This window comes from Poecilia reticulata, linkage group LG12 (genome assembly GCF_000633615.1).
Source record: "Poecilia reticulata strain Guanapo linkage group LG12, Guppy_female_1.0+MT, whole genome shotgun sequence".
Classification (NCBI taxonomy): Eukaryota; Metazoa; Chordata; class Actinopteri; order Cyprinodontiformes; family Poeciliidae; genus Poecilia; species Poecilia reticulata.
Window position 1 is genome coordinate 12339126 of NC_024342.1, and position 17250 is coordinate 12356375.

Here is a 17250-nt window from a genome sequence, read left to right on the forward strand (position 1 = left end):
CCAAATATACAAATTAGTTTACATCCCCCTGAAACCATTCTTTATTGATTTGTAATGTTACAGCAAAATCCCTTAATATGTTTTGTTGCACAAAAAAAAACATTCTTAGGTCTTTTGTGTCTCTATTTGCTCTGCTAACCTAGACATTGAAATCTTTCTTTTCAAGATAGTTCAGTGTCTGGAGGGCGTCTGTAGATTTTCTTTTACATTTTTTTTCACAGATTTTGGCAGAAGACAAAAAGAGATTTACTTCATTCAAAACCTTTTTATTGTAGATCTTGTTTTATGTTAACGGTCGTTATCCTGCCGGCAGGTAAACCATTAACCCAGTCTCGTGTTTTTGCAGAATTCAACACGTTTAATTTGTGTTTGCAAGTAAAACGAATACATAATTAAAAGCACATTGAAGGAACGAGGTTGTGTTATTGTCTTTGGATCAGCCTGAGTTATGAAGGTGAGTCATGTGTTTTGATTATTGCATTAAATTTAACCAATACTCCTTTTGTTAATGTCAAATTCTACATATTTTAACACCCCTAATTTAATAAATAAAGTTAGTCATTAATAAATGTATGAATGGAAAAAGAAAATAAATTCCACACAACCTCTAAAAATTGTGTCCAAATAAAATTTTGTCCACAACCCACTCAACAATCAGAAATTAAGGTTAATTTTGATAACAACATAAATGAATAAAAGTATATTTCAGTGTATCATTTCACTTTATTTCACCTTTATTTTACATTTATTTGATGTAATAATTGCTTTCATTTGGATTTTCAGTTAATAAATTACATAATTACGTATTTATTCTTAGATGTGTGCAGTTACCAAGTGCCTTTTTTGTATCCTGGTGAAATACTGACATATCAAAATGTATTTATTTTTTTTTATCACGTTTTCTTTGTATTTTACTTTGGCATATTTGACCTCCAGAGTCTAACCACTGAATGCATAGAACAAATCATGTCAGAGAGCGAATGAGGAGGAATAAATCCAGATGAAATGGACTGGATGTGAGACAGTGAGGGTCTGTGTGTGGATTTGCATGTGGGTTTATCTATGAGTGCTGCACTCAATGCCAGCATTGTCAGGGTGGAAGACGCGGCTGCTTACTTTCTTCGTGTTCCTCTAATGTACTGTTAATGTTAATGTTCAATGTTAATTTAATTGGTGAGATTGCATCATAATTTTAACACATTGTTGAAACTTAAAGTACAAAGCAGCTTTTTCCTGCTCAAAAAAAAAGAAAAAAAAAAAAAGAAAAAAGATGAAGAATCTAAAGATGTGAAGTGTTTCTGCCTACCTTCCTTATCACCTTTTTGCCAAGAGACCCCAAAACCGCTTCATCCTTTCCCATTTGAGAGGATTACYGCACTGTAGCTTTAAATCCACCGGCAGYATCCATCTGTCTGCAGGTCTGCTGGCCTTTCTGCATGCCATTGCGTGATTTGTGTTGAAAAACAGCTCAAAGGAGGGTTGAACTCACCAAAGAAGCAGCAGCTTGAGGAGGCGACATCAGCCATGCCTCCACGTGTGGTGCCTCCTCATCCACCATCGGTCTGGACTTAGAGCCTATGCTGCTCCCCACTGTGCTGGCTGCTGGCGGTGTGTCTACTTGCTTCTTCCTRKTTCCTACTGCAAAGCATGACGGGAGCAGCAGCCGTTGTATCGTTTCTGTATGTGGATTGGACGGGGGGAGAGAGGACAAGGGATGCAAAAGGAGAAGGAGGAGGGGCCGGTGCCTGTGGATGAGGGTTGCCATGGTGACTAAATTCCTGCAAGTCCTAGTGTATTTGTGCTGTGCAAATGATATGCAGTCTGTCTGTAAGAGCTTGATAACGCATGGGTTCATAACAGCGGCAGCAAAAAAAATCTGCCTTACCCTGGAAAAAATAGTAACCTTGCAAATATTTTCAGTTTTTCCCTTTTTAGTCACATATTAATCTTCAGATCATCAAGTAAATAACAATAATACATCAGACAAAGGCAGTTTGTGGAAATACAACCCAACATTTTCAAATGCTGATTTCATTTCTTGAAGTAATAAAACCAACCTGGCACTTTGACAAAAAGTAATCACACCCCTTGTTAAATGATGATTTACCTGTAAATCATTATGTACAGGTCACAATGCCAAGTCTTGTTAAAGTCTTAGCATTTTTGGGACATTTTCGCTCCTGCCAGACACGCCTGACTAACAACAGGAAGTAGGTTAAAAAACKTATACAAGCCGATAAGCACTTATTAARGGCTTATCGGCTGTTTATAATTCACTAATATCACTTTAGTGTAATATACAGAGTACAGTTGTATGCTKCAGAAGTACAAGTGCTCCAGACGAGTCTTCTCTGACATAGTGTGCAGAGTTCGGAGGCACTGTGGGGATCAAGAAAGAYGTTATCCATTACAAAAAAACATTTCTCTTGATGGTACACGTAGTAACTGAGATTTAGTTCAAAAGTTGCATGCATATCCTAATGTGCTGACAAAACCACAAGCTTAAAAACTTGCTCTCAGATTTTTTTTTTACAGGGAGGTTTCCTATTCCTTTAACTGGATTCCTGGGTTTAAGGAACTTATCAGCATTATTTAGCACATCATTTTGTTACACATATTGCATCTAATTTTGAACACAATCTAGTGCAAAATATCTAGKTTGGCTTAATTATTTATACGTTTGATAAATGAATCATTACAATGCTGAACTTAAACTCTGATTTTGTCGGCTGGTAAAAGCCATTTTACTTTTTTATCCTTGTCTTCGCCATCTATACCAATTTAGGTCACTGTAAATCATTCTCATAAAAATTGCCACACATGTACTGAATTATTGTGTACTACACACAGATTGTTTAAATAATTGCTTATTACCTTTGTTGCCTTTGGTTYAGTTTGAAAAAGTTCATATGATCTCAGCTTTTCTGCTGTAAAAGTTTGAAAACCACAAACCCAGTAAAAACCCTGATCTAAGATGGAACAGGGGCAAAAAAGAAAAACATTAATGATTTTAATAAGGGTAAATGTTTTCACAGATTCTCACTTKGTAATTCCAGAAACAACAATAACATTTACTACTTTGTCAATCATATTTAACCTCTTCTGATTGAGGTATACATACTGAAAACCTTTTTTTACTTTCAAAAGGCCCGTCTGTTTGCATTTTAATTTGCAAGAGTAAGTATTTGGTCGATATTGAAGTTTGTTCCTCATATAATAACAATGGAAATCAGGTGATGTCATTGACTATGTTTTTGCTGTTTTTATTATTGTAGATTTTTGTTGTTAATAAGCAGACATAAGTTCTCATGTACAGACTTTTATCAACACAGGACCACCCCAGTTTCCGGTGCTGCAGCTACACCTAGTGGCTAGACTTAAACGTGTTTTTTCTTTTATTCCCCAGCCTGTGCTCTCTACAATTTCCATAAACAAACCTTTTTAATGACAGTTAAAAAAAAGAAAGAAAGAAAATTGACTTAAGATGAACAGCACTCAGGATGCTGTTAGTTCAAGCTTGAGAAATAATTTCAACAACTCATCCTGAATGTCTCCTTTCCGTCTGAACTGTCACTGTTTATCATATTTCCGTGAGCACGTTTTTGTGCTGTACGTGTATTTATTTTCTGTTGTGAGTCACAGTGTTTAGTTATGGTTATAAATCTTAGTTCTTGTTTTATTTTTGAAAGTTTTTCAGGAACTGTGTGTATTCTCTCCAGCCACTCTGGCCTTCTCCCAGGCCACCGTCCAAAAACGTGGCTAAGCTTGAATATAATTGCACAAATTGGAATTACGAAAATAAATTAGCTTAATGRAAATACGCCAAATTAGAAAAAAACTCACGATAAAAGGTGTATCAGAATCTGAAAACTGTTGTTCTTTTGAACCACACGAGTCACGTGATCAACAACCGGATACAGGCGGAAACGATAACAGGAAGTTGAAGGAAGGTGATGGCAAGTTTTTTAATGACTAATTGTATTAACAAACTTATTAACGTGGGATTTTMATTAAGTTTCTAAATTGTGTTTTTCGATATTTAGCAGAATATCAACAAAGTGCAGAGCAAATTTTTAATGGAAACGCAGTTAGTGTCAGGATGTCACAGCTGACATTCATTCTGCTAATTAAGCTCACCTACTTTCACGCCAGTAATCACATTCCCCAGTTTCTCATGTAATGCTCTTCTCTACTGGTTYCTATGGTTGATCTTTCCCTGGCTCCTGTGACTCCCCCATGTTTTGTAAGTTTTMTATYCCCCCTGACTCCTCAATGGCAAACATGACACTGTAGTCAGTTGTTTTAACTACTTTTAAAGATCAGTTTTCTTCTTTTTTTTTTGAACAGAAGAGCAAATAAATGGCTAAAAATTTTGATTGATTTGGGAAACATTCTGTTTCACATGGCAGCCACTGCTCACATGCATATTTCTCAAACAAAATAAGACAACTCTTGTTTTAAAGCTGTAGTTCAGCCGCCTGACCTCTTAATGTGTTGAATTAAATAAGAGACATTTTTCCCCTCTCAGTGGACCGATTTGTTGAAAGAAAAGGCAGCTAGGTCGTGGTTCTCACCAAAATAGCAACACTACTGGCTTCCTTCGGTCCTTAAAAGGACAAACTATTGGCTTTGTGTTTTGTATGGTTAAAAATATCTTTCTCTTATTAGCACCACCTTAGAGTAAAAACCAAAATAAAGCACTAGCTCTGTGGGACTGTGAGACAAAGCCTTAGTATTGAGATAAGACACATCAAAGTGTGCAGGAGTGAAATGTTTTTAGAAGGGTAATGCATTCCTTCTTCTGATGTATGATTGCAAGAAGGCTCTGGGTTATTTCCAATCGGGAAATCAGTTAAAAAATATTTTATCACTGCTGCTCTCTTCATTTTGAATTAAAATCAATTTTTGAGAAAAGTTTTGACAGTTCCTCTTTGCAATCTCCATTCTCTTCAGTTCTTCCTTTCTGAAGACTGACATGACCGTGGAAAAACGTTGCTACCGAGTGTGGTGAGTCATTTGTCTTGATTTGACCACAATCATCCTGCTGAAAGACCTAATAGCAATCCATTTTCAGTTTTCTGGCAGAAGTCACTGGATTTTTATTTAGAACCTCYGAGGATTTGAAAATTTCCAGACACTATGTACTCTTAACATATCGCCTTTGGAAGAGAAGCAGAACCTCTACGACACCTAACAGGTAGCATCCCCACATGTTACTCCTTTTTCATGGAGACTCACCTGGAGTGTTTGCTAGGAGAAAATAAATGTCAATCTTGGTATCATTTGACTACGCCACATAGTTTCAGTTAAAGTTGTGTCTTGCAGCAGCGTTTGGTTTGTGATTGTAGGAGCTAAGGCTTTTCCTGCCTTGTAGATGGAGTCCAATGGAAAAAGTGAGATGAGAGTTGAAGAATAAAGAAAAAACTGGCATGAATCAATGGATTGCTTTTTATGCACCTTAAAATTCATAATTTGGGAGATGTTTTGTGGGAGGGAGACAGTCGGAGTTCAACCAGACATCAAAAACCTAGCGGAGGTAAACCCTTGTTATTGCTAAGATACATTCATTCATCAGTTTTTCACTGTCAATTATTAATTGAAATATCATATTCTGCCTTCCCATTTAGGAAGAAGGAGATCAATGGTTGCTTTACTGCCATCTAGTGCTCAAAAATCACATTGAGTTTGTACATTTCAAAATATAAAAGGAAAGCGTAACATCTGATCTCCATTTCAACCTTAATATGCTTTATGCGTRCCTCAAAAATGCACTTATATCRTACTTTTTTGTTTTATTAAACAGATTTTTTAGAGTAGCAGCAGTTGTCTTTGTATGTCACATTCTGTAAGCAGAGTTCATCTTCACTGAGCTATTATGAAACAGCCAAGGATCATGAGTGAACTGCATCTCTATGGAAAGTCAGCTAGCATTAAAGTACACTGTTTAAGATCACAGACGCCAAGACATTGGAGTTAAATGTCCCCCAAATCTGATGAGCAGTTCACAGTTCTGTTCCCATAAAGTTATCCTCATAGGGTCCCAAGAGAGTCCTGAGACTCTTGTTCGTTGGCAAGGATTGTCTGGCCATTATCRCTGTAGCTTCTGTTTGGCAGGAAGGACARTCTGAAAGAGACAAAAAACTTTGTTAGTCCACATTAACCAAGTCTTAATGCAAGAAAGTAGGCTTTAAGTTATAAACACCTTTCAAGAAAACCCTTCCAGTTATTGTAGAGTTCTGGAAATTTTGATTTCTATAAACTACTGTCGTAGAGATCTTGGTAGGAATGGAACTGGGAACAGTAATGGGGAGAAGYCATGGGAAGTCGAATCAAACTCGCTGGGAATTACTGACACATTTAGCAGAACCACCTTTAGCAGATTTATCTTGAGTTTTCCATTTTCTGCATGCCTTTATTATTCTCAGCTATTGTGGRTAAATTTTGACACACTCATTTCCACAGCATTKCTGTTATTGGTTGAATGATTCAGTTTGGATGAAGCTTCAACAGAGATGGCCTCACACTTGACCCCAAAACTCTTTGGTTTTCTCCAAACATGGCTCCCTATAATTGGTTAAACATCTCCAATATGGTCTCACTTGTTGTTAAAGGACATTCTTCCAGAGGTCTTGTGATTAAATCGGATGCAACATGACACTCCGGAGTCATGAACCCATGTTTGTCTTAGAGAGAAGAGGCTTTCTCCTGACACTCCTTCCAACTGATACATTCTTCTCCATCCCTTCTCTAATGGTCCAGTCATGGAAATGTAGTATTTCACTGGTCAGCCTGAGGCATGTTGGGTCTGAGAGGAAACTCYTGGATTTTTTCTAATTTTTCTGTAGATTGCACTGAGTTTAAGTTCACATTTTGGACTACTCCCGGGAAAACTGAAAAATTCCTTTAAAATTTCCTAGTTGCGAATAATTTTTCTAACTTTATTAACTAACTTGAGAAAGTTTAAAATGTACCTTTATTTTTTTTCTTCCCAGAAAGAAACTAACAACCATTTCTCTTCTCTAGACATTATTTTTGCCGTCTTTAAAATAGAAATAGCGTCGTACAGTAGGGACATTTCCACATCTTTATACTCCAGATCAGCAAACTGAAAACAGAGCTCAAATCTGCTACCMTCCACAAGAGATGCAAAGAACACGATCATCCAGCCATCTGTTAGTTACTAAAAAACTAACATTAATATTTTTTTCAAACGGTTACATGAACACTTTCTTGGAATTACATTTGATCCTAGTTGTAGCGCCAAAACATCGTGCYCATTAGTCAGAAGCCCACTTTATGTTTGACCTCCTGGATACTTTTAAGGCTATGATTCAGTCTTTTATTTTTAATAGAGTAAAAATAGAAAACTAGATATATTTTAAGAAGGGTCTTGACGATAAAATGTGAAAAATCTGTTAGGATCTGAAAACTAACATATAAACCACACATGCCCTGCTTTCTCAGAAAGGAAGCTACATAAGTTATTTATTAACTAGGTTGTTTAAAAGAGACAGTCCACAAAAGTAAACCTAATGCCAAAACAAATAGACCAAAGGTAAACASGTAGACGGTGTGTTTGAGTCGCACTCTAAAATATGTGCATCATTGATGCGGTTATTAATGTAGAAAATAACTCAATGACGTTATAATAGTTGAGCTGGTGCACAGAAATGTCTTGATGTGGCTTTAAGGATAAAAGAAACAAATKAAGTTATTGAAACGTAATGACCAAAATGGACTCATGTCAAGGTTCCACTTGGAGAAAACAGACAAAACATTTCTCACAAACAAAAGTAGCAAAGAAGATGATGCAAACAAAACGTTTATCGTGACCCAAATCTGTCAAGTTGGTCATGTTTTGTTTAGGTTCAATTGAGATTCTCCTTCTTGGTTTCTGTCTCTCTTTTGCCGAGTCAGCACTCTTGCAGGGAGACGATGTCACAAGTGTCCAATCAGTAAAACAAAAGCAGACTTTGGTTGCTTCACACAACCAAGACAAAATGTAGTTTCTTAATTTTTTTATTTTTTTTACCACATTCTTGAAGAGAAAGGAACGTAAATAAGAGTTGCAGYTGCCTGTGTATTCAAAATGTCCAAACATATAATCATTCATTAAAAAAATTAAGACAGACTTGCATTTCACAGTCACAACACAACAATCATGATGTTTATTTTAAAAGCTTTGTTTGAATGTCTGCATCAGAAATATAAAAACAAAATGATTCAGACGAAACTCTTTTTGAGCCGGATGCTAATATGGGTCAACAAGCTAATCTAAAAGGTCAAGCATTGACATTTTCAAAGTACTTGTATATAATTTCAAACKGACATTTACTAAAGATAATCTACTTTTTCTCACTACCTGACATTAAATCAGATTAAACATGACACATTTTTTTTCTTTTCCTAAAAAAATAAAATCGAATCTCAGCAGAAATTGCATTTAATAATGATTGTCCTATCGCTATAAGATGCAAGTCCTACTGAGACATGGGTTAAAATATGGGACAGTTGAAGGCAGTATAAAGTCAGTTCTGTGAGTTTTATTTGTGGCCCAAAAGTATCTGTCATCCACATCAAAAGAGAACATTTGTACTTTTAAAAAAATGAACAGGGGACAGGAATTTTCCGAATCAAATGTGTCAGCATCAGTTTATGAAAAAAAGCATAGCTGACTATATCCTGGGAGTTCACTTAACATGGTGGTGACTTGTCTCGCAGCACGTTTTTGTAATTTTAAATCACTTTATGTTGTTTGTGACGTGCCAGCTGTCACTTGCTGTACAAATTCAGATTTATGCAGAACAGCTGAGGCTGCTTTCTACGCTCTTTTACTGGCAGTGAGAAACGGGAGAATCTCGGCCCTTGTGGTATTTCATTAATTTGTCTCATGGGAACAAAAGGGCTCTTAAAATTCTAATAGTAATGTAGAAAACGTCCTCTTTGARCCCTTTTAGACAGCCTAAMATTGCAAATGCGGAGAATTCTTTCATCCTACTGAGTTTAAGGCATTATAAATTGTAATATTTGTGCAATCTGTTGGTTTAAAACAAAACAAACAAAAAAAAAAAAAAACATTTTTCTTTGCAGTAAAAGCCAAAAGTTGTTGGGAATCCAGATATGTCAAATGAAATAATTGTTCATGTCTTTACACTGAAAACATCAACATTTCTGTCGTTTGTGAACAAAACATCAACTGATCTGTTATGTGACCTTTGAAGGAGATCAAGACGAGATAAGAGGGGAGCTTTGTGTTCCTTTAATTTTGTCCCACTATGGTTTGGGAACATTAAATAATCAAATTGTGTCTCATCATCTTTTAATGCTGAGGCAATGAGACGGGATAGACGTGGCGGTGGGTTGATGGGGAAATAAAAGGAGACAAGTTGTGTTTTCCCACAAGAACAGAGAAGCAGTTTAGCAGAATAAAAGCAGGCCTAAGCATGACGAGTAGGTGGCCTTTTTAACAGTCTTTGCAGTTGCATGCAAAACATATATCACTTATGTTTGGGAAATACCTTTTTCACTAAACTAGCTTGTGTAAAAGCACARCGCTAATATTTTTACATACTGACATGACAGTAATATAACAAAATGTTTTGTAACTTTTTTCCCCCCCTAAACTTGCCTCTACCACACAGAAAAACAGAGATTGGAAGATGGCTACTGAGATAACAACCTGTTATCATCAGGATGTTTTTTTTATTTTTTTTTCTCTCTAGTCTTGGCAACAAGAACAGAAAATAACCACTCTTCCTTCAAGAAGGCTTGGATAATGAAGTATCCCAAGTAGATACTAGCATCGTAAGGGTGCACCCAAGACTGATTTTGAGTAAAAGTCGATGGATCTTTGTAGTCCTGTTTACTGTTCAACTAAAATGATAGCAAAAAAAGCAGGTCACAAAATATTATTCTTAGGAACCATGCTTTAAAGTTTCTTTTTAAACATTGTTGCTAACTCTAAACAGTGAACATAATCATAAGTGCATTTCAAATAACAGGGTTCAGTGCAGTTTATGAATTTCAATGACTGAGATTTTTGTTTGTTTTTTGCTGAAGTCGGGTTCTTGTATGCAAGGTTTATGTGTCTGATTTTTTTTAAAATTTTTTTTTTTTATGGTTATTGCTTTATATCTTGTATTGTACCAAATAATCCAAAGTACTTTTAAGAAGAGAGGGTAAGAAGGTCAATAAGCTGCGGTCCAATCATCTTGCAACAACACTTGTATAAATGTCATATTTATTACGCATGCCAAAATAAAACGGAGGAGCATGATAGAGTAGATTAGTAGTTTAAAACTTCACCACTAGATGTCACGAAATCCTTCATACTGCTCCTTTAAATAAAAGAGCACACAAGTCTGCCTTAACATAATTTATATTATGCATAGAAATGCAATCATCTCTCAGTTCATAAATTCAGACAGAAGTCTCTCATANTTGTAGTCCTGTTTACTGTTCAACTAAAATGATAGCAAAAAAAGCAGGTCACAAAATATTATTCTTAGGAACCATGCTTTAAAGTTTCTTTTTAAACATTGTTGCTAACTCTAAACAGTGAACATAATCATAAGTGCATTTCAAATAACAGGGTTCAGTGCAGTTTATGAATTTCAATGACTGAGATTTTTGTTTGTTTTTTGCTGAAGTCGGGTTCTTGTATGCAAGGTTTATGTGTCTGATTTTTTTTAAAATTTTTTTTTTTTATGGTTATTGCTTTATATCTTGTATTGTACCAAATAATCCAAAGTACTTTTAAGAAGAGAGGGTAAGAAGGTCAATAAGCTGCGGTCCAATCATCTTGCAACAACACTTGTATAAATGTCATATTTATTACGCATGCCAAAATAAAACGGAGGAGCATGATAGAGTAGATTAGTAGTTTAAAACTTCACCACTAGATGTCACGAAATCCTTCATACTGCTCCTTTAAATAAAAGAGCACACAAGTCTGCCTTAACATAATTTATATTATGCATAGAAATGCAATCATCTCTCAGTTCATAAATTCAGACAGAAGTCTCTCATAYTAGATTTTAGTTGCATTTCCCTCAGCTGCAATACGTGATGCACGTTTAAATGTAAAATTTTCAGGAAGTCAGTTGGCATCACGTGTGTAGCTATAAAAAGTTATTGCTCGCCACTGTGGGCAGTTAATGCTGCCGTTAGGTGTGAACGATTTCAAAGTTTCTCTATAAACATCACAAAAAACAAATCTGAACACAGCTGGGTTATAAAAGTTAAGGGTAAGTCATCAAAATATGCTGTGGAAGTTAACTTGCCCATTAACTTGGGAATAAGAGGAAAACATATCCACATATACTTTTGATTCTCTTTAATATTTTTAATAAGCGCATTATTATAGATAGACTGCAGAAGAATCTAAAAAAGACCACTTGCATRGAATTATTTATGTGTCACAACACACACTGGCACAATTTTWTGCAGCTAAACAAATCAAAAATGCTTTTTGCACATGCAACACTGGCCTAACTGGGACTGCTCTCAAAAGGAAAAGCAAGTCTGGAAAAGGTTGTAGCTCAAATTCTTCATGGAAAGGAAACTTCAACAATGACCAACAAAACTATAAACAGAATAATTTATCAGTCCGCACTGGTTTCTGGGTTTCTGGGGCAGAAAAGTCTCTGGACAGATCACAAGCGTCTTTCCAGCGTCAATAACAGCTTTATTATTGTTTGCTTCAAATTACTTTAAAAGAATTCAGCTAAACTTGCTAGTAAATCAATATAATCTAAAAAGCCTACAATMATTGCACACCATCATCATTAAAAAAATGCTTTGACATTTGTTTGTTTTCCATTCCCTCATACCTGTTTTTGTCATTCTAAAAATTAATGTATGGAAATGTGGATCATTAAAAAAAAAAAAAAAAAGTTTAAATTTTCTACAGTTTAAAGTTACTTTTGTCCATATCCCTGTTCTCSGCTGTGTCTCCTGTCAGAGATCAAAAGAAAAGCCGCTCCTTTCTCCAAACAGGCCTGGTGTGCTCAGATAAGGCCAAAAAACGATTTTATCTGCCRGGATTTTCTTCTTGATCCTCTCCCATTCCACTACCAACTCACTTCCTGCTTATAGATGGACAACTCGATAACAAGCAAAATCCTTTAGAGATTTTTTTTTTGTGGCATTTCGATGTACAAAAGATTCTACATAAGGGCATTGAACCGATGGTTGATCTTATTTGCATTTGTTCAATCATTCTCAATTTTCTTCACATTTGGGCTTAAATTTTACCTAGTTTAACTTCACACTCACTGCACATTACTGGAAAAAGCACTCAGGSTCTGTTGTAGTACTTTGATCTCAGTCATTGGACAGCTATCATTTATCCCTGCAAGTGTTGCTTACATCATTAAAACAGGTGACAGGTAATCATTTAGAAAAGTGCTTTGGAGTTTTGTAAGTTTAAGCTTGATGTTGCAGATTAAAAAGCTAAACCAGTGCTAAATATTAATAAGCTACATGCCTATGCACCAATCAGGCTTTCTAACCAATGTGTGAAAAACCGGCCTGTCCTGATACCATCTCYTGGAAAAAGCTGAAACTTATTAGAAGCTGTCTGCACCTTATACCAGTCTCAGAAAAACGTGCAGAAAAGCAAAATCAAGGCTGGATCGAGCCGGTCTGCCAGCTCAAAGGTGTCCGTCGTTCACCCATTGGAAGATTTTTTTTTTCAAGATGTCTGGGCCCAATTTGTGTGGATCCAAACTTCATCTGGTTTTGTTAGACCAGAACACYGCTGGCCATAATTCTGCTTCTTAAATATCAATTTGTTTTCATGTGTAGATTTATGTTGGAATGTGGTGTGGTGATTATCCTGACATCTGAAAGGTCTCTGAGTATCTACACAATTATCTGAAATAAGCTACATATTTTTCAGACAATACGAGCTGCTCTGTGAGCATGTGTTAAAGCAAGAACGACACAGGATTTTTAAACGTGTGAAACTATAGACTCCTAGAAACCTACAGCTGATTTTTATGGGCCTCAGTAGAATCTGATAGGTAGACTTTGCATTTGAACTACTGCCTGAAAACRCACACAGCTTAATTCAGATTGCCAAACAAACATCACAGCGTAGCTGGACACAATTTGGAGGCGTGTACGCATCTTCACCAAGAGGAGTACATTTTTAGCCCTACTTTTTTTAATAATGTCTATAGATTTTTTTTTTGCTRTGGKTAGTTGCCCCCGGTGGTGCATTAACATCAGATAATAAAATATAACTTGCCAGTTAGTTGTACCCTAAACAAGTTTTCAATGGATTTTATGAATGAGATGAAGATCTGACATAAATGTGGGGTCAGATCGAGGATGATCAGGAGACTAGGTAACATATGCTTTCTTCCAGGTTGAACTTGAGTTTGGGCCACCACAATCTCAGATACATTCTTGCATTTTAATTGGTTGAGGGGCAACAGTAGGACGGGGTCCCTTAAGCACTGTTCATGCAAGAACCACCAATGAAACCCTGCGTTATGCATGGCATGGTATATTTTGGAGTGCACTGTTTTCTGTACCAGCAACGTGGCTAAAGCCGTTCATTTATCAGAAGCTAGAGCTGTGGCAGCATGTGGTATACTTGAGAGCTGTGGTGGCTGGAGTGCTACAATAACTCACTCGGAGTGCTGCCAGCACAATGCCCCAAAATTAAACTCATATTTGCTTTGGCATGCAGGTAGACTTTACTGAACTGGGAGCACAATGATCAATTTCCTCAAAAACATTTCGCCTGCATTCAACAGAACTGAACTGAACTGCTCTGCATTTTATCTGCTTCCGAGGGGAAAGTTTCTCCTGCTGAAGGTTTAAATAAAAAAAAAAAAAAACATGATCAGAGAGACAAAACATGAAATAAACTAAATAAATCTTAAGAATGTCTGAAATTTAAACTGAAAATAAACTGCGGCTGCACCGAGTGCACAGGCTCAGTGCCTGTATTTTTGTCAGATTTAAACTGAGCCCTTCACTCGTCAGCTTCAGATGCCCACAGTTACAGACTTTTTTGTGCAGACTGAGAAATGTAAAGTATGTACTTCACCTGAAGCTAAAATAGGCTGAATGGTTAAAGATTCACTAGTGACCCCTGTGTGCACCACTGAAATACAGTTGTGATTGTTTGGAGTTCAACAAACTGGGAGGAATGAAAAAAGTGGAAGATCTTTAGTGTTTCCTGTTTGCATTGATTCATCATAAAAAATGGAATCTAGTCTATTTGAAGTTACCAAATGTGCAGTGTCCAGTAAGAATCAATAGTCTGATATTACAGGACACTTTAATTTCCAGCGCAGTTTTGGGATTATTAATAAGAAATCTATGAAAATGTTTACAGAAAGTCCTGAGAGGTTAGGGAACTTGTATGCTCTATAGATTGTGTGCAGTAATGATGACCGGCTTACATCAATACTGCTATTGGTTCTCATTTGYGTAATACTATTTGAACTCTAGATGGCACTTTATAAGAACTTAAGCGTCTACTGGTGCTTTTATTGAAAATGTTCTGCTCGATTAAGGATGTAGTACCAGCCCTGTCACTACAATTGATTTAAGCCAAAAAGCCAGAAAGCAGCCAACTGATTCCCACTGCTGTTACAGATCAAGTATCATAGCAACCTGAACTCTGCAAATTAAAATTAAGCAGACATSTGTTTTATTACTAGCTGTTACTGCAGTAGTTTGGTGTGGAGTGCTCTTTATATTCTAGCTTAATCAGTACATTTTCTGCTATCACACATAATGAAACACATTGATCAGTGCATGCCWTCTTTTAAGTGAMAGTGGTATGTATAACTTTCTACTTTACACACRAATGTCTATACTGTGACAGTTCAATACATTTACCTTAACCCCTCGTTAGTGTTTGCACTTCATACTCCAAATTTTCAAGTGAGACTTCTCTCTCAATCTGAGCCATATTCACATTCAGCACAAAATGTTCTTATCCCTTTTTGTTTAAATTCTCTTTTCCCTGGAAACAGGGGGGAGATAAGTGCAAAGAGATTTTCAGACATGTTGATCCATGTCTCAACAGGTCTGAAATTACATAAATACAACCAATGAAATAAATTCTGCATGCTTTTTATTTATTTTACAATTGAACAGTAAATGTTCAAATAAATATCCACACTTATCCTTTTGAGGGCTATCCATTAAAGAATGATTCCGTCTGGTTTCCTGAGTTTAGATTTTGCCTATTCCTGAACAGCTCTTCAATTTCTTTGCAGCATGAAGCTCAGCTTCTCCTGCTCTTAAGAATTATGGAACATAACATTTTTGGAAAGAGAAGAATTCCTACAAAGAGAGTTTAAGAATTTAGTTTCCAAGTTACATGGCTTCTGTACTCTGGTACCTTCTGTTCAAAAACTATAGAAAAGTTAGTAATACTTTTTTTTTTAAATTTTTAGATAACAGTTATTTGAGTCAGAGCTGAAGGGGAACTTGCAGAGAATCACAAAGATCCTGTTACTGGAACAATTTGACAGTCTTGATTTGACGCTTGGTATTTTTCTCGCTCATCTGACACTCGGAGAGACAAATTATCATGTCTGTTTCTCTTTCTCCAATGTCCAAACCACAAGAATTACACACTTTCTCAGGCAAACAAATTGCAAAACTGGTAAGGGTTACGATTATGTAGGTTAATGTAAAGCATGCTTTCTTTTCACAATGTTTTAATTTATGATGTTGGCATACATTCAAAGTGCTAAATTTAGCTTCTCTGACGGAGATAAAGACGTGAAGGGTGAGTGTACAGAAGCCATTTGAGAGAAATCGAGGATAACCTCGTATGTCATTAAACTAAGAGGGGAACTGCAAAACTGAAACACAAAGCAGATTATGAAATTCCCCCAAAATTGATAGAATTACTTGTTACWGAAACAGAGAAAAACTGCAGGCCGCCTTTGATATTTAATACTCAAAATTAACCTTTCAATAATTCTACCTTAACCCCCAACTCAAAAGTGTCCTCAGAGCTGCTCAAATGTCTGATGTAAAATTATGGGACCCCAATGAATTAAGCACAGACTTTTATACTCTTTAATCAGAAATGTGCAGTGTAGAGTGTAGATAAAAGACCGATCCTTGGGGAGATGTTTTTTAAACCTTGAACCTTGTTGCATAAGTGTGCACACCCTTAAACTAATGGTTTGTTGAAAGCATAATTTTAGCTGTCTTTGTTTGACTGACATGCTGACTTAGCAATATTTGCCCAGACTCCCTGACGAAAGGTTTCCAAATGTGTTTGATTGAGAGATCAAACTCTTAATACATTTTCTGTAAGATGCGGTTCTGGGCTCTGGTAAGTTGCTGCAGTTGATGATTTGGATGTAAGCTTGGGCTCACTGTAATGTTGACCGATGAATTGAAAATGTCAGCTCTGACTGGTGACAGAAACTGCTCTATTTCACTGCAAGCRTGGTATTCATGTTTAACCATAACTTCTGAAAGGTTCCAGTTTGGTTTTATCAGAGCATAGCACATTCTTCCTCTCTGGATGTTTCAGCCTGCCCTCGAGCTCTGACAGCCAATGTATACGTTAAATTAACAGAAACTGAAAACTACATGCTGTATATGCACACGCAAAAAGTTGTGCCAAGCCTTTTTTGTGCCAAGGAGTTTGAAAGTCTCATTTTTCTGTCGGGAGGTAGGAAAATAGATTACATCAGCAGCAGAGTTCGGATGCATCCTGGACAGGTCGCCAGTCCATCACAGGGCTAACAAGTGTGCACACACACACGTGCTGGAATTTATGAGGACAGTGTATAAAAACACGTCATAAGAGCCTGCAGTGTGATCATCTGTCTCCCTTTCTTTGTCTGACGTTTCCTTCCATATTTCCATGTTCCTGGTCTTTCTCTCTCTCTGTTCCATCCTCATCTTCCTCTCTTAGTCATTTCTTCCAGCTCTCTGCCTTCTCTCGTGTCCTCACTGCTCCCTCTTTTCCTTTTCTGTTTATCTTTTCCGCTCTACCTCCCCCTTTTTGTCCAGTCTTTTGCGTTCAAGCATTGTATCAAGTTCATTAGCAATGCCAACAAGTCAAACTACCTTACCTGCAGAGGCCCAATAGTCTACAGACTATTGGGCCTCTGCAGGTATTGGGCCTCTGCAGCCCAATACCTCTAATAAATCTAGTGCAACTATTTGCCTTCAAAAGTTTCATATTTGGTGAATATAATTTGACAAGATGCTCAACATTTCTGTTTATTTCTTTTATTTCCATGTTGGCAT

At 36.6% G+C, this 17250-nt stretch overlaps 1 protein-coding gene across 1 annotated transcript in view; it reads right to left on the bottom strand.

The window, feature by feature from the left end:
* Nucleotides 1-1604, bottom strand: part of slc26a1 (solute carrier family 26 member 1) — a 16655-nt gene extending 15051 nt beyond the window's left edge. Inside the window, exon 1 of the mRNA XM_008423881.2 lies at nt 1490-1604. The gene's annotated coding sequence lies outside the window, so the exon portion shown is untranslated. The remainder of the gene's footprint in view (nt 1-1489) is intronic.
* Between the last annotated feature and the right edge of the window lie 15646 nt (nt 1605-17250).